Raw genomic sequence first — 21,600 nt, forward strand, 5'->3', positions numbered from 1 at the left:
ATTATAGTAAAAAGATACTTGCACATGCATGTTTATAACAGCACAATTTGTAATTGCAAAATATGGAGCCAGCCCAAATGTCCATCAATCAACGAGTAAAGAAAATGTGGTGTATATATATACCGTGGAATACTACTCAGCCATAAAAAGGAATGAAACAATGGCATTTGCAGCAACCTGGATGGAATTGGAGACAATTATTCTAAGTGAAGTAACTCAGGAATGGAAAACCAAACATTGTATGTTTCCACTCATATGTGGGAGCCAAGCTATGAGACACAAAGGCATAAGAATGATACATTAAACTTTGGGGACTCAGGGGAAAGGGTGGAGGGTGTCGAGGGATAAAAGACTACACATTGGGTACAGCCAACACTGCCTGGGTGATGGGTGCACCCAAATCTCAGAAACCACCACTAAGGAACTTATTCATGTAGCCAAACACCACCTGTTCCCCCAAAACCTATTGAAATAAAAAATAAAAAATTTAAAAACCAAAAAAGAATATTTTCCAAAAAGCTTAATGCAAGCATTGTACTTAATGTAAACTAATCAGAGCTCTTAAAAATAATAAAACGATTAAAAATGGTTTATAGTTTTAAGTCTTACATTTTGTTTCTTTGATGCATTTTTAGTTAATTGGTGTAAGAGGTGTGAGATGAGGATTCAACTTCATTCTTTCGCATGTAGATATCTGTCCACTTGTCCCAGCACCATTAGTTTAAAAGACCATTCTTTCCCCGTTGAATGATCATTGCACCCTAGTGGAAAATCAATTAACCATAGACACTTGAGTTTATTTTTGGACTTTGAATTTGATCCAATTGATCTATATGTCTATCCTTATGTCAGTACCACACTCTTATTTATGATTATTGTAGCTTTTTACTAAGTTTTGAAATTGGGAAATGTGAGTCCTCCTACTTTGTTTTTCTTTTCCAAGATTGTTCTGGCTATTTTGGATCCCTTAAAATTCCATATGAATATTAGAATCAACTTGTCAATTTCTACAAAGAAGTCAGTTGAATCAATTTAATAGGGATTCATTGAATCTGTAGATCAATTTGGGGAGCACTGCCATCTTAAAAGTATTAAATTTCTGATTTATGAACATGAGATGATTTTCTATTAATTTAGATCTTTGTTAATTTCTTTCAACAATATTTTGGAGATTTCACAGTATAAATTTGGCACGCCTTTTGTTAAATTTATTTCTAAGAATTTTATTCTTTTTGTGTCATGGGGTTATTTTCTTAATTGTTAGGTTACTCATTCCAAGTATATAGAAATATGATTGATTTTTGCATATTGATCTTATATCTTGCCACCTTGCTGAACTCATTAGTTCTAATACACAGTTTTTATCTTTCTTTCTTTTTTTTTTTGTAGATTCCTTAGGATTTTCTACATGCCAGATTAAATAACCTATGAATACAGACAGTTTTACTTCTTCCTTTCCAACCTGGATAGCATCTATTTCTTTTTCTTGCCTGATTGCCATGTCTGGAACCCCTAGCATAATGTTAAATAGAAGTAGTGAGAACGAACATCCTTGTTTTGTTCTTAATCTTAAGGGGAATGCAATCAGCCTTTAAGTATCATGCTAATTGTGGATTTTCTAATATACCCTTTATCAGGTTGCAGAAGTTTCCTTCTATGTATAGTTTGTTAAATGTTTCTATCATTAGAAGAGTGTTGGATTTTATCAAATGCTTTTTCTACTTCTATTAGATGACCATATCACTTTTTAATTTTTGTTCTGTTGATAAGAGGAGGTATTACATTAATTGATTTTGGGGTGTTAAAGTAACTTTGCATACTTGGGATAAATTCTACTTGGTTTTGACATATAATTCTTTTTCTGTATTCCTTGATTCAGTTTTCTAGTGTTTTAGTAAGAATTCTTGCATTCATATTCACAAAAATATTAGCCTGTAGCTTTCCTGTCTTGTGATGTGTTTGTCTGGCTTTGACATCAGGATGACTGGCCTTATAGAATGTGTTAGGAAGTAGTCTCCCTTTTATATTTTTGGGTGGGAGAGTTTGTGAGAATTTGTATTTATTCTTTAAATGCTTGTTAGAATTCATCAGTAAAGCAATCTGGGTCTGGGTTTTTATTTGTAGGTGACAATTTGATTATGAATTCCATCTTTTATTTATTATAGGTCTATTCTGATTGTCTATTTTTTTCTTGAGTCAGTTTAATTTGTGTCTTTCTAGAAAACTGAGCATTTAATCTAATTTATTGGCATACAATTGTTCATATAATTCCTTTATAATCCTTTTTATTTTTATAGGTTGGTAATAATGTTCCCTCTTTCTGTTCTAATTTTTGTAATTTGAATCCTGTCTTTTTGGTCAGTCTAGCTAGAAGTTTGTCAGTTTTATTGTCTCTCTTTTTAAAACAAAAATAATTTTACCTATATTTTCTTTTGTTCGTGTGCGTGTGTGTGTTTTACATTTAGCCTTTTAATCTAACATATTTATTTTGGCATATGATATGAGGGAGAAATCTTTTTATTTTAAAATAGTTAACCAACTATTCTAGCCCTAGTTACTGAATACTTTGTTTCGCTCTATTTATTTGAAATGCCACTTAATAGAACACTGTATTTTTACATATACAGTGGATTCTTCTAGGCTTTCTATTCTTTTATATAATTATATATACCAATTCTTGTAACAGATATCACACTACTTTTTTAACTTATTGTTTTAACATTATAAAAACCTGTTAGAAATTTTCCTCTCATTATTCCTTAAAGTGGTGTTGTTGATAATTTTTTGCCAATTTATTATTCCAGCTGACCATTAGAACCACTTTGTCCTATCAACTCTGCTCCCCCACACCTTCTTTCCAAATTTCCTTTGGGATTTTATTCAATCTAAAATAAATTTATATTATATTCTAAGAAAGATCGACATGTTTCAATATTGAATCTGCACTACATCTTGGGTCCTCTCCGAACCTTTAACCTATTTTTATTGTTGCTGGTCACAAGAATTCTGAGTCTCCTGAATATCATGAGTCTCCTGGAATAATCAAAGATTATTCCATGGAATATTTCTTGTGGAAATATTTCACAGATCTTCTCTTTCTTCTTCTCCTCCACCTCCATTAAAACTTTGTCCCCAAATGATCTCTTGCCAACCTACCTCCTTATCCTTCATGCTTCTCACAGTTATAATAATTATCTTTCTTTTGATAGTATCATTTTTTTTCTTAGAAGCTGAGGTGACTTCCAATTGCTTAATTCAATCAAATAGAGCTTTACTCTGATTCCCAAACCTTCTTCGATTGTCACCTAGGATCTCTGTCTCATCCCCAACTTCCACTCCAAGCTCACATACTATTCCCTCCAATCCTAAATTTGTATTCCTCTCCTACTACCTACTGGTTTATAATTTCTATTATGTAGTGGAAATGATATAGTAGAAATTATTTATATTTCTAAATATTTATAAACAAAATTATTGATATTTCTTCAGCAAAGCAGAATTCACTGCCATATGCAATTCACCAATGTTTACTTGCAAATAATCATACTGATACACTATTTTGCAGTGTTTATCACTCCTGTCCATAAGAAAAGCATATTCCGTCTATCTTCTAAACCCCTGCTTAAAACACATTTCAGACAGGAATTTTGTTCATTTTAATGAACTCCCACCATTCCAGCAGCTTTTTGTGATTATATCTATCCACATGTAATTGATTGTTCAAGAGATGCCTTATTTAAGAAAGTACAGTGTACAAGCATATATAAGATTATGATTGCTTTAATAAATTTGATTCACTACTGGGTGCATTTAAATGTTGGGTTATATTTTCTGTAAGCTGTAAAAGTTTAAAGTAGAAAATAGTATTTTCAAGGGTATGAAGTTGCTGTGCACTTATAAATCAATGATTATAAATAAATAAAATGAATTGCTTCAAAGACATATGGAAGAATATAAACCTTAGTATAATTTAAAATATATAATAATTAATTTTTAATGTTTTGGTATTATATGTTCTTTATAAAACTATTCTTGGATATTCATATTTGCCAAACACCTTCTGTAGTTAGTTTTAAAATAATCCTTGTGTAAATTCAGCCTATTCAGTACATTCAGGTATAACAGATTAAAATCGCTGTGCCATTAGGTGGCTTTCTGGCTTTAAGTTCACTGAGTGTATGCATTAACATAGACAGTAGAGAAAACATTAAGAAGAGAGGTGGACTTGCTTCATCCTATAGCATTCAGGGAAGATTTCTAGTAGATGACACTTACAGTGAGTTTTGGAGGAAAAATGATGTTAGCTAGACAGTGGAGTGGGAGAGGTGAGCATTCCAAAAACAGCAAGAAACATATGTGCAGAGACCTGAATATGGAAAATGTGAAAAACTGCTAATATTCAGTATAGCTGGAGCAAAAGATGCATATGGGGTCATGGAGGTAGATATGGCCAGAAAGCTGGGCAATGGCCAGATCACGAAGAGCTTTGTAAACTGTACCAAGGATTTTGGTCTTTATAGGCAATGGGATCTTGCTTGCAATATAGCTTCTATAGGTACATTATGGAAGAAAAAACTGAAACCCTTCTTCTTATATAATGGGCAAAGGCAATATTTAAAAAATTAACTCCAGCTTCCTCTTATAAGAAGAGTGTTGACAAATCAGAATCATAACTGACTTCAATTATTTTTGAGTTCCTCAGATTTTGTTGCTTTGAAAAGTGCTTTTATCTTGTTTTCAAAGATCCAAAGCATAGAATTGTTTACTTGCTTCTAGTAGCTATTTTTCCTTTCACAGATTGTTTCTGTCTTTGAATGTGCCTTTTGAAATGGTGTTTTTCAATTTGATTTTCAGGAGTAAGGCCCCAAGCATGAAAAACACACATTTTTTTTTTTTTCTTAGAAGCAACTGAACTTTCCTTCTTTCCTGATGCACACGTTTCAGAATGTATCAACACTGAGAGTAATTTACAGTTAAAAGTGTGTGTTGTTTTTTTTTTTTTTTTAATCTTTGGCAAGTCTTAGAAAGAAGAGGAGAGATTGATGGTGCATGTCATTCCCAGCACCAAATTGGAGGAAAGATTTGTAACTATGATGAGTGTTTTAGTCCAAATTTGAGAGAAACTGGCACCTTTGGCTACATCTGTGCAGTGTAACAGGGAGGACTCAGAAAGCGGGAAGCCGTTCTGACTGGTGGAAGATGGTATCTCATTATAGTTTTAATTTGCATCTCTCTGTTGATAGTGATGTTTAGCATTTTAAAAAATGTTCCTTGGCTGCTTATATGCCTTCTTTTGAAAAGTGTCTTCATGTCCTTTGCTCACTTTTTAATGGGATTATTTGTTTTTATCTTGATTTATTTAAGTGTTTATAGATTCTGGATATTAGTCCTTTGTCAGATGCATAGTTTGCAAATATTTTCTCCCATTGCATAGGTTGTCTGTTTACTCCATTAATCATTTCTTTTGCTGTGTAGAAACTCTTTAGTTTAATTAAGTCCCATTTGTCTATTTTTGTTTTTGTTGTGTTTGCTTTTGAGGTCTTAGTCATAAATTCTTTGCCTAGGCCAACGTCCAGAAGAGATTTTCCTAGGTTTTCTTCTAGGATTTTTATAGTTTGAGGTCATACATGGATTGAGTCTTTAATCCATCTTGAGTTAATTTTTATATATGGTGAGAGGTAGGTCCAATTTCGTTCTTCTGCATATGGCTAGCTAGTTTTCCTAGCACCATTTATTGAATAGGATATCCTTTCCTCATTGTTTATTTTTGTTGACTTTGTTGAAGATCAGTTGGTTGTAGGTGTGTGGCTGTATTTCTGGGTCCTCTATTCTGTTCCATTGGTTTATGGGTCTATTTCTGTACCAGTATAATGCTGCTTTGGCTACTACAACTGTGTGGTATAGTTTGAAGTTTGATACTGTGACACTTCCAGGTTTTTTCTTCTTTGTTTTAGATTTCTTTGGCTATTCAGGCTTTTTTTTTTTTTTTTGGTTCCATATGAATTTTAGAATTGTTTTTTCTAATTCTTTGAAAACTATTATTGGTAATTTGATAAGAATTACATTGAATATGTAGCTTGCTTTGGCAGTATAGTTATTTTAATGATATTAATTCTTCCAATCCAGGAGAATGGGACATTTTTTAATTTGTTTGTATCCTCTATAATTTCTTTCATTGGTGTTTTATAATGCTCCTTTTAGAAGTCTTTCACTGCCTTGGTTAAATTTACTGCTAGATATTTTGTGTGTGTGGCAATTATAAATGGGATTGAATTCTTGATTTGGTTCTCAGTTTGAGCATTGTTTAGAAATGCAACTAATTTTTGTGCATTAATTTTGTATCCTGAAACTTTACTGAAGTCATTTTTCAGGTCTAGAAGTCTTTTGAAGGAATCTTTAGAGTTTTTTAAGTGTATGACCATGTCATCAGCAAACAAAGATAATTTTTCCTCTTTTCCTATTTAGATGCCTTACGTTTCTTTCTCTTGCTTGATTGCTCTAGCTAGGACTTCTAGTACTATGTTGAATAGCAGCGGTGAGTTTCCTTTTCACCAAACACATATTCCAATACTTTTTATAATTTTTCTTTTTAACGAAAAACACATATTACTTATATATATTGTATATCGATTGATTCTCTTATATTTAGTAGTTTTAATTATATATACAATTATTTTAACTCTTAATAATGCCTAATTTTCAGAGAAAAACCTAGGATTACTTAGTTTAACATAACATGATCTTAATATTTTAAATTACTACAGAGAATTTTGAAACTAGTTTTATTTACCAAGATTATTAAAGTCTCATGAACTTGAAAAGTATTGGGGCTAGTTATTTAATTTACAATGTGGATGAAAAAGCCAAACTCTGTAAAATTTTTGGAGAGATTTATTCTGAGCCATATTTAAGTGACCATGGCCTGAGGCACAGTCTCAAAAGGTCCTGAGAACATGTACCTAAGATAGTTGAGTTACAGCTTGGTTTTATATGTTTTAGGATGACATAAGACATCAATCAATACATATGAGATATATGCTCGTTCAGTATGGAAAGGTAGGACAACTTGAAGCAGCAGCTTACAGGTCATAGGTTTATTCAAAGATTTTATAGTTGGAAATTGGTTGAAAGAGTTAAGTTATCTAAAAACCTGGAATCAACAGAAAGAATTGTCTAAGTTAAGATATTGGGTTATAGAAACCAAGGTTTTTATTATGTACATGAAGTCTATTATGTGGCCATCATTTTAGAGACAATAGACGGCAAATGATTTCTATTCAGACCTTTATAATGTGCTACACTCTCTGTTAACATATTCAGGATTGGGAGGGACTGGAACAGGAAAGCCCTAGTCATGTTAATACAGATTCTTTTTTTTTTTTTTTTTTTTTGAGATGGTATCTCACTCTGTTGCCCAGGCTGGATTGCAGTAGTGTGATCTCAGCCCACTGAAACCTCTGCCTCCCAAATTCAATCAATTCTCCTGCCTCAGCCTCCCTAATAGCTGGGATTACTGGTGCCTGCCATTACACCCAGCTAATTTTTGTATTTTTTAGTAGAGACGGGGTTTCGCCATGTTGGCCAGGCTGGTCTTGAACTCCTGACCTCATGTGATCCACCTGCCTCGGCCTCCCAATGTGCTGGGATTACAGGCATGAGCCACTGTGCCTGGCAAACACAGATTTTTTACAGATGCAAATTTTCCCTCACAAAACCAGGGCCATTTCAAGATATAGCAAAGAAACATTTTAAGGGTAAAATATTTTAATTTCCTTTTTTTTCTGTCATGTAATGTTATACCAGAGCGAGGTTGGAAAGTAAGCTACATTATGTAGGGTTAAATAAAACTCTTCTGATGAAATTTTATGGTTCATAGGGCATGATTCCCCAGGTCCCTTAGGTAGGAATTTGGTCAAGAGGGAAAAAAGATTAGAGTTTAGTCCTCAGTGAATACTCATTTATTTTTAAGTTAATTTGGTACAATGTGTAGATAATATATAAACACATGGATAGACATATGTGTGCATATATACATGACATATAATATATACATGTACACACAAAGACTTTAATGTTTTGAAGAATTTTAGCCATAAGACAAATAAAACTCACTAGTTTAAAAGAACAGTTGGATTTAAACTATGCCTTCGTAAATAGAAAAGGTTAATCTTGAGAAGCTTTAACTGAGCTATTAGAGAAAATGGGTAGTGAATTTGCGTCTTGAAGAAGAAAGAGAAAATTTAAGCTTTTTCAACGTTTGGGTGTGTTACGGGAAGATTAAAATAGATACCAAGGTAACATGAAATCATAAGATTCTACTACAGAATTGTACAAGGAGACCAAGTTCTGACTACACCACTGTCTGTTAAGACCAACACTGCTGTGGGTTAGATAGTTAGCTTTTAATTTAGTCTCTTTTCAAATGGACCACTGAGCTCAGGGTGGAGCTCACACTGAAACCAGGTTCTCCCAAAAGAGAGAAATACCAGGGGGACTGGTTGTGCAATGCTTTCACAGTGCACTTCACTACAAAGATGCTCTGCTGAGGCTGATGGGCAGTCTGACACCAATCAGCCCACTCTTTGATCAGCCCATCTCTCATGGGAATTTTATCCTTCAGTGGTGAGCGTTTCCATTGTCTCTAGTTGCTGCGAACCATACTTTTCTCATTCAAACATGTAAAGAAATGACTAGTCACCTGTAGTAATAATGATTTGCTGTAAATAATTGTCCTCAGTCCCTCTAAAACTGTACCTCCTACCTAACTATTACACATACCAAAGTCAAATTTTCTCATAGTGCAAAGTAGTTTTTGGTAATCCTGGAAGCTGAAAAGATTAGGTAACAATGCAGATCAGAGCACAGCTTTAGGCCTGAGAAGAATCTGCCCACAACTCTTGAAACTCCACAGGAAAGCGAAAGAAACATTCCCTGCTTCCAAAAAGGGTGACAGATACCTTTTTTCCCAAGTCCCTTAAGAGATCGGAGTCATTGGGTATCAGGATCTTTTTACATGGAAGGAGGAGAAAACAGGAGTAAAAGTAAATAGGATAACATTATTTTAAAAGAAAGTGAACAGAAGTCCCAAAAAAGTGTGCTGTTTTTGGAAAAATTTATTTTACTAAAAAAATTCCAAAAATAGTATCCAAAGAGGAAAAGCAGAGAGGCCTTAAAAAAAATATATATATATATATGGCGCTTAGATATCAGCTTTTAATTAAGCTGGCTTCTAACAAAAGAGCTCTTAAAAAATCCTTTCTAGTCTCTTATTACCATATTTTAGCAGGGACAAGCAGCTGATATTTCAAAAGTCCAACAAATAGCAAACCAAAAGGGGTTTATTCCTGATTAGAAAGGGAATCCATGCCACAGTAGAAATTTTAACTACCAGACTACAAAATGGAGCAGTCACCCTTCTTAATCCTGCATGGAATCTAAAGGGGACAGTTTGAGGATAATCATTGTAGGTCAGATTTTTGCTCTTTAATTTAGTCAAGAGAATTTTAAGACTAGCTATAGCACTAATATGTGTCCTTCTTTTAATTTGATCCTCCCATCAATTGTTTGGAATAAGAGCTGTCCAAAATATTTTTTTAAATAAATTTAGGAATTTTATTCTAACTCAAAGGATCTATCATTTAGCCATTGTAATTAGAATTTTCAATGTACTTACTTCCAATAGTGACTCAATCTGATAAGCCTCTTCATAGAAAGCATAGGTGGTAATTTTTCAGATTTAGAATAAGTTTTCACCACATAAGTAAAAGGTGTTTTTGGAGGGGCATAGAGGAGGCAGACCCCATGATGCCCCCAAAATTCACCCTTAGAAATAGATTTAAGATAGCCGAAGAAAACAAAAGCCCTATTAGGATGGGTCCTTTTAGAATATAACTCTCCTAAGAGCTTGACACATTCAGAATGAAAAATATGCTTTGGACTCCCAATCTTTTCAGACTAGCTGCATGATTTTACCAGAAATGTTGTGCCTTCTGGATGGCAGAGACAAAGAAAAAGAATATGCACACTTAGTCACAAGTCAAGCTCTCAAGGACATAAAATATGTTGAAAGGAGACCTCCGCCTGCTTTTTATTTTAGGGATCCACAGCAATGTTTATGTTAACAGACACTGGTGTGGTCAGAATACTAAAACTGAATAGTCTACAGGGCTAGCTCAAACAGTGGGCTTATAGGAATTCTAGGACTGGGTGTTACCCTGTGGTACCCCTTTTTATGCAGAACACCGCAGAAAGACAAAGGAAAACAGCAACAAAAAGGCTATTTCTCAGGTGAAAAGAATCAAACAATATGAATATTTATACCACAAAGTACCAAAAACACACTAGAGTCACTGCACCCCAAAACTGGTCACAAAAATCCTTTTTTCCCATTAATCAAAACCTTGAGACAAAACTGTTTTTTTTCTTTTTTTACCATCCATTCAACCAGATTTCACAGAGAAAGTCTGGGAGCCTGATTTATAAGTTCTTAACTTTCGCTGGCTTGTTAAGCTCCTGGGATCTCTTCACTGTGGCCTTTGGAAGATCAGAATGGCTTTGGAGGTACCCTGCTTGCTGTACCATAACTGTGGGAGCCAACAGAGAGTGTTCCTTTTGGTCTTCTGAAGGTTCACTGAAAAATCACTGACATGAGGCAGATTGTTTAGTAGAATAGAAGGCATACAAATTTATATAATGTGTATACACTGTAGCCTTCAGAATGAAGATTCTACCTTCTATTTTTTTATGTAGACATTTAACACTATAAACTTGCCCTTAGCACTACTTCTGCTGCATCTCAAAGGTTTTGGTATATTGTGTTTCTGTTTTCATTTATTTCAAAAAATTTTTTAAATTTTCATCTTAATGTATCTATTGACCTAATGATTATTTAAGAGCATACTGGTTTGTTTCTATATATGTGTATAGTTTCTGGAGTTCATGTTGGTATTGATACATCTATTCCACTATAGACTGATATGATTCGATATTTAGAATATGATTTCAATATTTAGATATTTCTTGAGACTTGATATGATTTCGATATTTAGAAATTTCTTGAGACTTATTTTGTGGCCTAAGATATTTTCTTTCTTGGAGAATATTCTATGGGCTGATGAAAATAATGTATATTCTGCAGTTGTTGGATAGCATGTTCTGTAAGTGACTCTCAGGTCTATTTGGTCAAAAGTCCAACTTAAGCCCAGTGTTTCTTTGTTGATTTCCTGTCTCAGTAATGTGTCTAGTGCAGTGAGTGGAGTGTTGATGTTCCTTACTATTATTGTATTGCTAGCTATAACTTTCATTAGGTCTAGTGAAAGTTTTATGGATCTGGGTGCTCCAGTTGTTGGGTGCATATATATTTAGTATTATTATATCCTGCGGTGAATTGATCCATTTATCATTATATAACCTTTTATTAATTAATTAATTTTATTTATTATTAATATACTTTAAGTTCTAGGGTACATGTGCATAGCGTGCAGGTTTGTTACATATGTATACTTGTGCCATGTTGGTGTGCTGCACCCATCAACTAGTCAGCACCCATCAACTTGTCATTTACATCAGGTATAACTCCCAATGCAATCCCTCCCCCCTCCCCCCTCCCCATGATAGGCCCGGTGTGTCCCCCTTCGAGTCCGTGATCTCATTGTTCAGTTCCCTATGAGTGAGAACATCGCAGGTGTTTGGTTTCTGTTCTTGTAGATGGTTTGCTGAGGAATGATGGTTTCCAGCTGCATCCCATGTCCCTACCAGGACACAAACTCATCCTTTTTATGGCTGCATAGTATTCCATGGTGTGTATGTGCCACATTTTCTTAATAGTCTGTCACTTTGATGGACATTTGGGTTGATTCAAGTCTTTGCTGGCCTTGAATGGTGCACTTGGCAAACATCGTGTGCATGTGTCTTTATAGCAGCATGTTTATAATCCTTTGGGTATATACCCAGTAATGGGATAGCTGGAGTCATATGGTACATCTAGTTCTAAGATCATTGAGGAATGTAGCCGTACTGTTTTTCCATAATGGTTGAACTAGTTTACAATCCCACCAACAATTAGCCAAAGTGTTCCTATTTCTCATATCCTCTCCAGAACCTGTTATTTCCTGACTTTTTTAATGATCGCCATTCTAACTGGTGTGAGGATGGTATCTCATTATGGTTTTGATTTGCATTTCTCTGATGGCCAGTGATGATGAGCATTTTTTTTCATCTAACAATCAATCATATTTGGCTGTCTAGATGTCTTCTTTTTGAGAAATGTCTGTTTCATATCCTTTGCCCACTTTTTGATGGGGTTGTTTGTTTTCTTGTAAATTTGTTTGAGTTCTTTGTAGGTTCTGGATATTAGCCCTTTGTGAAAGTAGATTGCAGAATTTTCTCCCATTCTGTAGGTTGCCTGTTCACTTTCTGTTGGTAGTTTGTTTAGAAGCTCTTTAATTTAATGAGATCCCGTTTGTCAGTTTTGGCTTTTTTGCTGCCATTGCTTTTGAGTGTTTTTAGACATGAAGTCTTTGCCCATGCCTATGTCCTTTTGAATGGGTACTGCCTAGGTTTTCCTCTAGAGGTTTTTATGGTATTAGATTCTAACATTTGAAGTCTCTAAATCCCATCTTGAATTTAATTTTTGTATAAGGAGTAAAGGGAAAAGGATCCAGGTTTCAGCTTTCTACTTAGTATGTTACTTTCCCAGCACCATTTATTAAATGGAATCCTTTCCCATTTCTTGTTTCCTCAGGTTTGTCCAAGATCAAATGAACAGTAGATGTGTGGTGTTATTTCACGGGACTCTGTTCTGCTGTTCCATTGGTCTATATCTCTGTTTTTGGTACCAGTACCATGCTGTTTGAATTTACTGTAGCCTTGTATAGTTTGGCGAGTCAGGTGGCGTGATGCCTCCAGCTTTGTTCTTTTGACTTAGGATTGTCTTGGAGGATGGGCTCTTTTGGTTATATGAACTTTAAAGCAGTTTCAATTCTGTGAAGAAACTCATTGGTAGCTTGATGGGGATGGCATTGAATCTATAAATAACCTTGGGCAGTGTATTGCATTTTCACAATATTGATTCTTCCTATCCGCGGAAGCATGGTATGTTCTTCCATTTGTTTGTATCCTCTTTTATTTCACACTGAGCAGAGTAGTTTGCTTAGTTCTCCTTAGAGGTCCTTCATCCCTTGTAAGTTGGATTCACACTAGGTATTTGATTCTCTTTAAACAATTCGGATGGAAGTTCATTCCTGATTTAGCTCTCTGTTTGTCTGTTGCACGAATTGTATAAGATGCTTGTGATTTTTTGCACATTAATTTTGTATCCTGAGACTTTTAACAGAGTGCTTATCAGCTTAAGGAGATTTAGGCTACAGCAGAGATAATGGGGTTTTCTAAATATACAATCATGTCATCTGCAAAGAGGACAATTTAACTTCTTCTTCTAAGTAGATACCCTTGATTTCTTTCATGTAAACCTGATTGCCCCTAGCCAGAACTTCCAACACTATGTTGAATAGGAGTGGTGAGGAGAGGGCATCCTGTCTTGTGCCGGTTTTTCCAGGGAATTTTTCAGTTTTTCCCATTCAGTATGATATTGGCTGTGGGTTTGTCCTTAAATAGCTCTCTTATTATTTTTGGGGTACATTCCATCAATGCCAGATTTATTGAGCATTTTTAGCATGAGGGCTGTTGAATTTTTGTAAAAGCCTTTTCACATCTATTGAGATAATCATGGTTCTTTTCTTTGGTTCTGTTTATATGTAAGTTAATGTTTATTGATTTTGTGAATGTTGAACCGGCCTTGCATCCAGGGATGAAGCCAACGTCATGGTGGATAAACTTTTTAGGAGTATGTTGCTGAATCTGGTTTGCCAATTATTTTATTGAGGATTTTTTGCATCGTGTTCATCGGGGATATTGGTCCTAAAATTCTCTTTTTATTATTCTGCCAGGCTTTAGTATCAGGATGATGTTGGTCTCATAAAATTGGGTTAGGGAGGATTCCCTCTTTTTCTATTGATTGAAATAGTTTCAGAAGGAATGGTGCAAATACTCTTCTCTGTTAGAGATTCAGCTGTCGAATCCCATCTGGTCCTGAGCTTTTTGGTTGGTAGGCTATTAATTATTGCCTCAGATTTCAGAGCCTGTTTTGGTCTACTCAGAGTTCAACTCTTCCTGGTTTAGTCTTGGAGAGTGTAAGTGTCAAGGAAATTATCCATTTCTTCTAAGATTTTCCTGGTTATTCGCAGTAAAGAGGTGTTTATAGTATTCTCTGATGGTGGTTTGTATTTTCTGTGGGGTCGGTGGTGATATACCTTCATCATTTTTTTGCATCTATTTGATTCTTCTCTCTTTCTTCATTTATTAGTCTTGCTAACGGTCTGTGTCAATTTTGTTGATCTTTTCAAAAACCAACTCCTGGATTCATTGATTTTTTTTTGGAGGGTTTTGTGTCTCTATCTCCTTCAGTTCTGCTCTGATCTTAGTTATTTCTTGCCTTCTGCTAGCTTTTAGATAATGTTTGCTCTTGCTTCTCTAGTTCTTTTAATTGTGATGTAGAGTGTCAATTTTAGATCTTTCCTGCTTTCTCTTGTGGGCATTTAATTTTTATAAATTTCCTCACACACTGCTTTAAATGTGTCCCAAATTCTAGTATGTTGTATCTTTGTTCTCATTGGTTTCAAGAACATCACTGACTCTACCCGTCATTCGTATGTGCCTAGTAGTCATTCAGGGAGCAGTTGTTCAGTTTCCATGTAGTTGGCCCGGTTTGATTGAGTTTCTTAGTCCTGAGTTCTAGTTTGATTTTAATAGTCCTGAGGACAGTTTGTTATAATTTCTGTTCTTGTACATTTTGTGAGGTGCTTTGCTTCCAATTATGTGGTCAATTTTTGGAATAAGTGCAATATGGTGCTGAGAATGTATATTCTATTGTTTTGGGGCAGAAGTTCCATAGATGTCTATTAGATCTGCTTGCTGCAGGGGTAGTTCAATTCCTGGATATCCTTGTTGCTTTCTGTCTGGTTAGAGTCTGGCTCTAATGTTGAAGCAATTAGGTATTTGAAGTCTCCATTATTATTGTGGGGTCTAGGAGTCTCTTTGTAAGTCTCTAAGGACTTGCTTTTATGAATCTAGGTGCTCCTGTGTTGGTGCATATATATTTAGGATAGTTAGGTCTTCCCTGTTGAATTGATCCCTTTACCATTATGTAATGGCCTTCTTTGTCTCTTTTGATCTTTGATGGTTTAAAGTCTGTTTTATCAGAGACTAAGTTACAACCCCCTGCTTTTGTTCTCCATTTGCTTGGTGATCTTCCTCCATCCCACTTTATTTTGAGCCTATGCTTGTGTGTGTCTCTGCATGTGAAGTGGGTCTCCTGAATACAGTAGACTGATGGGTCTTGACTCTTTTTATCCAGTTGCCGAGAGTCACCAGTGTCTTTTAATTTAAGGAGCATTTAGTCCATTTACATTTAAAAGTTAATATTGTTATGTGTGAACAGTCCTGCCATTATGATATTAACTGGTTATTTCTTTCGTTAGTTGATGCAGTTTCTTCTAGCCTTGATGGTCTTCACATTTTAGCATGTTTTACAATGGCTGGTACCCGGTTGTTCCTTTCCATGTTTAGTGCTTCCCTTCAGGGTCTCTTGTAAGGCAGGCCTGAGTGGTGACCAAAATCTCCTAAGCATTTGCTTATCTGTAGGGTGCATTTCTCCTTCACTTATGAAACTTGGTTTGGCAGAATGTAATTACTGGGTTTAAAATTCTTTTCTTTAAGAATGTTGAATCATGGCCCCACTCTCTTCCGGCTTGAGAGTTTCTGCCGAGAGATCTGCTGTTATTCTGATGGGCTTCCCTTTGTAGTTAACCCAACCTTTCTCTCCTGGCTGCCCTTTAAGATTTTCCTTCATTTCAGCTTTGGTGAATCTGGCAATTATGTGTCTTGGGTTGCTCTTCTTGAGGGGTATCTTTTGTGGTGTTCTCTGTATTTCCTGGATTTGAATGTTGGCCCTACCCTACTAGGTTGGGGAAGTTCTCTGGATGATATCCTAAATGATGTTTTCCAACTTGGTTCATTTCCCTCACTTTCAGGCACCCCAATCAGGCGGAGGTTGGTCTTTTACATAATCCCATACTTCTTGCAGGCTTTGTTCATTTCTTTTTCTTCTTTTTCTTTGGTTTCTCTTCTCGCTTCATTTCATTCAATTTGATCCTCAATGGCTGATACTCTTTCTTTCCGGTTGGTCAGGTCGGTTACTGGAAAGCACATTGCGCATTTCAATCCGCACGTGGTATAGTGTCATGGTTTAATTTCTTTCATTTCGTTCGGCCTTCTCTGCGGTAATTACTCTAGCCATCAATTCTTCACTTTGTTTCAAGATTTTTAGTTTCTTTGCATGATTGCGTAATTCCTCCTTTAGCTTCTGAAGTTTGATGGACTGAGCCTTCTTCTCTCTCATCACCGTCGAAGTCATTCTCGATCCAGCTTTGATCCTTGCTGGCGTGGGCTGCGCTCCTTTGCGGGGGAAGATGCGATCTTATTTTTGAAGATTTCCAGCTTTTCTGCCCTACTTTCCCTCATCTTTGTGGTTTTATCTGCCTCTGGTCTTTGATGATGGTGGCGGTACTGATGGGGTTTTTGAATTGTGCCAGGTGTCCTTCCTGTTTGATAGTTTCCTTCTAACTTAGTCAGGGCCTCAGCTGTAGGTCTGTTGGAGACGAGGTCTACTCCGGGCCCTGCTTGCCTGGGTATCAGCAGGAAGCAGGCTGCAGAAGATAGGAATATTGCTGAACAGCAGTGTGCCTGTCTGATTCTTGCTTTGGAAGCTTCCTCTCGGGGTGTACTCACCCTGTGAGTGTGGGGTGTCAGACTGCCCCTAGTGGGGGATATCTCCCAGTTAGGCTACTCAGGGGTCAGGGACCCACTTGAGCAGGCAGTCTGTCCCTTCTCAGATCTCAACCTCCGTTTTGGGAGATCCACTGCTCTCTTCAAAGCTGTCAGACAGAGTAGTTTGCGTCTGCAGAGGTTTTTGCTGCTTTTGTTGTTGTTTAGCTGTGCCCTGTCCCCAGAGGTGGAGTCTACAGAGACAGGCAGGTTTCCTTGAGCTGCTGTGAGCTCCACCCAGTTCGAGCTTCCCAGCGGCGCCCCTCCCCCAGCCTCCCTGCTGCCTTGTGGTTAGATCTCAGACTGCTGTGCTAGCAATGAGGGAGGCTCCGTGGGCATGGGGCCCTCCCGGCCAGGTGTGGGATATAATCTCTTGGTTTGCCTGTTTGCTTTAAGCACAGTATTGGGGTGGGAGTTACCCGATTTTCCAGGTGTTATGTGTCTCAGTTCCCCTGGCTAGGAAAAGGGATTCCCTTCCCCCTTGCACTTCCCAGGTGAGGCGACGCCTCGCCCTGCTTCAGCTCTCACTGGTCGGGCTGCAGCAGCTGGCCAGCACCGATTGTCTGGCACTCCCTAGTGAGATGAACCCAGTACCTCAGTTGAAAATGCAGAAATCACTGCTCTTCTGTGTCGCTCGTGCTGGGAGTTGGAGACTGGAGCTGTTCCTATTCGGGCATCGTGCTCCGCTCCCCCTTCTTTATCATTTTTTTTTTTACTGTTTGTGACCTAAAATCTGTTTTATCTGACATAAGTGTACCTCTGCTGCTTGCTTGTGGTTTCTGTTTGCATAGAATGTCTTTTTATTTTTAGTCTAAATGTCTCTGTAGAGATAAAGTGAGTTTCTTGTAAGTGGCATGTCATTGGCTTATGTTTTTAAAATTCATTCTGTCAATATATGTCTTTTAAATGGAGCATGTAATCCATTTACATTCAAGTTTAATATTGATATGTGAGGTTATTTTGCTGTTATATTCTTGTTATCTAATTGTTTTTATAAATTCTTTCTCTGTTTGTCTTTGTGCCTTGGTAAAATTTTTTCATGTTGCCGGTTGATTCCTCTGTCTTCCTCCTTTGTATGATTGTTTTGCATGACCTGTGAGTTTTATATTTTTGTGTGTTTTTATTATAGCAAATGTCAACCTTTCTTTTGCATGTTTAGGACTCCTTTGAGCATTTCTTGTAGGACTACTACTGGTTATGAATTATCTCAATGTTTGCTTGTCTGGGAAAGATTTTATTTATCCTTCATTTGTAAAGCTTAATCTAGATGAACATAAAATTCTTGATTTACAGGTATTTTTGTTGTTGTTTGTTTTTTTTCAGCACTTTGAAAATCCCACCCCATTCTTTTCTGACTTACGAAGTTTCTGCTGAGAAGTCTTCTGTTGGGGTTTCCGTTATAGGCGACTGAATGCTTTTCTCCTACTGACTTTAGAATGCTTTCATTCATATTGTCTTTAGACAGTCTAATGACCATATGGCATGGTGAAGTCAATTATTTTCTGGGGATTGCTGAGCCTCCTCTATTTGAATGTCTAAATTTCTTCCTAGGCTAGGAAAGTTTTTGTTGATTATTTTTTTATTCTTTTTTTTTTTTTTGAGATGGAGTCTTGCTCTGTTGCCTAGGCTGGAGGGCAGTGGTGCAATCTTGGCTCACTGCAAACTCCGCCTCCTGGGTTCATGCCATTCTCCTGCCTCAGCCTCCTGAGTAGCTGGGACTATAGGCACCTGCCACTACAGCCGGCTACTTTTTTGTATTTTTAGAAGAGACGAGATTTTACCATGTTAGCCAGGATGGTCTTGATTTCCTGACCTCATGATTCACCTGTCTCGGACTTCCAAAGTGCTGGGATTACAGGCGTGAGCCACTGCACCCAGCCAATTATTTTCTTAAATATGTTTTCTGAACTTTTTTCTTTTTCCTCCTCCTCAGAAATACTGTTTAGGTTAGTAAAGTTGGTCCCTTTATGTGTTCTTATACATCTTGAAAGCCTTGTTTATTCTTTTAAAATTATATTTTCTTTATTTTTGTCTGACAGGATTAACTCAAATGACCTATTTTCAAGTTATAAGATTTTTTTCTTATGCTTGGTCTAACCTTTTGTTGAAGCTTTGAATACATTTGGTAATTCCGTCAATTGATTTTTCATTTTTATATGTTCTGTCTTTACATGGAAAGATATCTATCTCCTTTGTAAATTTCTCATTCATATTCTGAATTCATTTTTTAAAAACGTTTCCCTGTATTGGTTTTTGGAGACAGAGTCTCACTCTGTTGCCAAGGCTAGAGTGCATTGGCATGATTATAGCTCACTGCAATATCAAACACCTGGGCTCAAGCAATATTCCCACTTCAGCCTCCTGAGGAGCTAGGCCTACCATCATGCACCATCATGACTGGCTAATTAATTTTTTTTTTTTTTTTAAAAACATGGTCTCTCTCTGTTACTGTGCCTGGTCTTGAACTTATGGCCTCATCCTCCTGCCTTGGCTTCCCAAAATGCTAAGATTACAGGTGTGAGCCACTAGACCCTGCCCTAAAATCAATATTCTGAATTTCTTATATGGCATTTTGAGGATTTCTTTTTGGTTAGGATTCATTGCTAGAGAACTACTTTGTTTCTTTGTGGCTGTTATAATACATGCCATGCTTTGTGTATCTTTATTTAGATTTCTGTGCATCTGGAAAAACTGTTGCTGCTTCTTATTTTAAATTTACTTTCATTGGGGAAGGACCTTTTTTTCTTGAGGATGGTACTATGATATATTTTGAGCAGGGCCATTTGGCTTTGTGTCTTGGTGCATTCAGTGGCAAAGATCCTGTATGATTTTCTTGGTTCTATAGAGCTTTAGTGTGGTGGCTTTCTCAAGTGCTGGTTATAGTATGGTGTACCAAGCAAATAAGACAGCTCATGATCTCCTGAGTAGCTGGTGTGGCCTGGGTGATGGTGGTAGCAGAGGCCATAAGAAGCTTATCTTTTTCCCAAGCACTGCATACTGTGTCAGCAGATGTTTTAATAGACTGTGCGGGCTGACCTACAGATCAGTAGATGATCTACACTTGCAGGTAAGAGTCAGCTGTGATGGTAGCAGTAGGATTTATGTCTGACCTCTGTTAACCTGTAGAAGTGTTCAGGTGTCCCTGGTGATGGAATGGGCTATGAAATGCTCAGTGGTCTTTCTCCATGTTCTATCTTGGAGTGGGGGGTGAAGCTAGGAAGAGCCAGACTGGTCAAGTCTGCACTTGGGTCCCCCAGTGGCAGGCACAAGTGCTGGCCCTGACAGAGATAGGGAGCACTCCTCAGACTGCTAGAGAAATGCCTGGGCAAGGAGCAGAGCAACTGCTGCTGCACCAAGCTGTTAGCATGGGGAAGGAGGGGCAGTCCTAGCACCATAGCCTAGCAAGCAGGAGTGGGTACTGCTTTCCTCTGACTCCCATAACTGGCAGAGTTCATTCCCTTGTTTTGACTGTGGCAGCCAGTCAGGACAGTTAGTTTATTGCTGCAGTTTTCTTCCAGTCCACAAAACTGTCCCAAGCTGTAAACCTTGCTGCCTGGGTCAAACCTTTCATCCCCAGCAACTCTCTCCCTGCTCTAACACTGTGATGGGGGAATGCCTAATTCCTACACCAGGAGCTGGAGCTCACACCACATTTGTGTCTCAGGTCTGGCTGCAGGAGACCCTTTTCTTCTCTAGTCCCAGATCTCCAATCTATAGCTTATGTCTCTCTGATGCCAATGGCTGCCACTGCTTTTAGCTCCCAGGATTGCAGACAGTTTGCTCTAAAATAGGATCAAGAATGACATTCTTCTATAGGTGCCCAGGTCTTGGAGTGTGTGTAGGATACTTCCCTGAGCCACTCCTCCTATAGCTCCTGACCTCTTCTCAAGTTAGATCCAGGGTTTGGCAGAATCAAGGTGCTCTCCTATAGGCTGGATTGCATGATTCCCAAGTGGGGAAGTGGACTTCAAAGACATTCACTCACCCTTTCTTGTACTGGAAATTCACTCATGGTTTTCAGCCAGACCTGGCCATACAGTCTGACCACTGACCTTCTCTTTCCCAGGACCTGACATTTTCTTAGGCTTTTCCATTGAACTCCCATGTTCCTTCTTGGATAAAAGTTCAAAATGTGAATCTCTACACACTATTTGCTTCTTCTAAGTGGATGATGCATGCTGGAATAAACTTTAGTTGGCTAATATAGTTTGAATGTGTATTCCTCCTCAAATCTTATATTGAAATGTAGTCCCCAGTGTTGAAAGTGGGGCCTGGTGGGAGGTGATTGGATGATGGGGATGAATTTCTCATGAATGGTTTAGCACCACCCCTTGTGACACTGTCCTTGTGATGGTGAATTCTCATGAGATCTGGTTGTTTAAAAGTGTATAGCATTTCCCCCTCACTCTTTTGCTCCTGCTCTGGCCATGTGACATGTCTGCTCCTCCTTTGCCTTCAACCACGATTGTAAATTTCCTGAGGCATCCCCAGAAGCCACATAGATGTCAGCATCATGTTTCCTATACAGCCTGCAGAACTGTGAGCCAATTAAACCTCTTTTCTTTAGAAATTACCCAGTCTCAGGTATTTCTTTGTAGCAATGCAAAAATGACCTAATATAGAAAATTGGTATTGAGGAGTGGGACATTGCTATAAATACCCAAAAATGTGAAAGCGACTTTGGAACTGGGGAATGGGCAGCAGTTGGAAGAGTTTGGA

This window comes from Papio anubis, chromosome 7, assembly GCF_008728515.1.
Source record: "Papio anubis isolate 15944 chromosome 7, Panubis1.0, whole genome shotgun sequence".
Classification (NCBI taxonomy): Eukaryota; Metazoa; Chordata; class Mammalia; order Primates; family Cercopithecidae; genus Papio; species Papio anubis.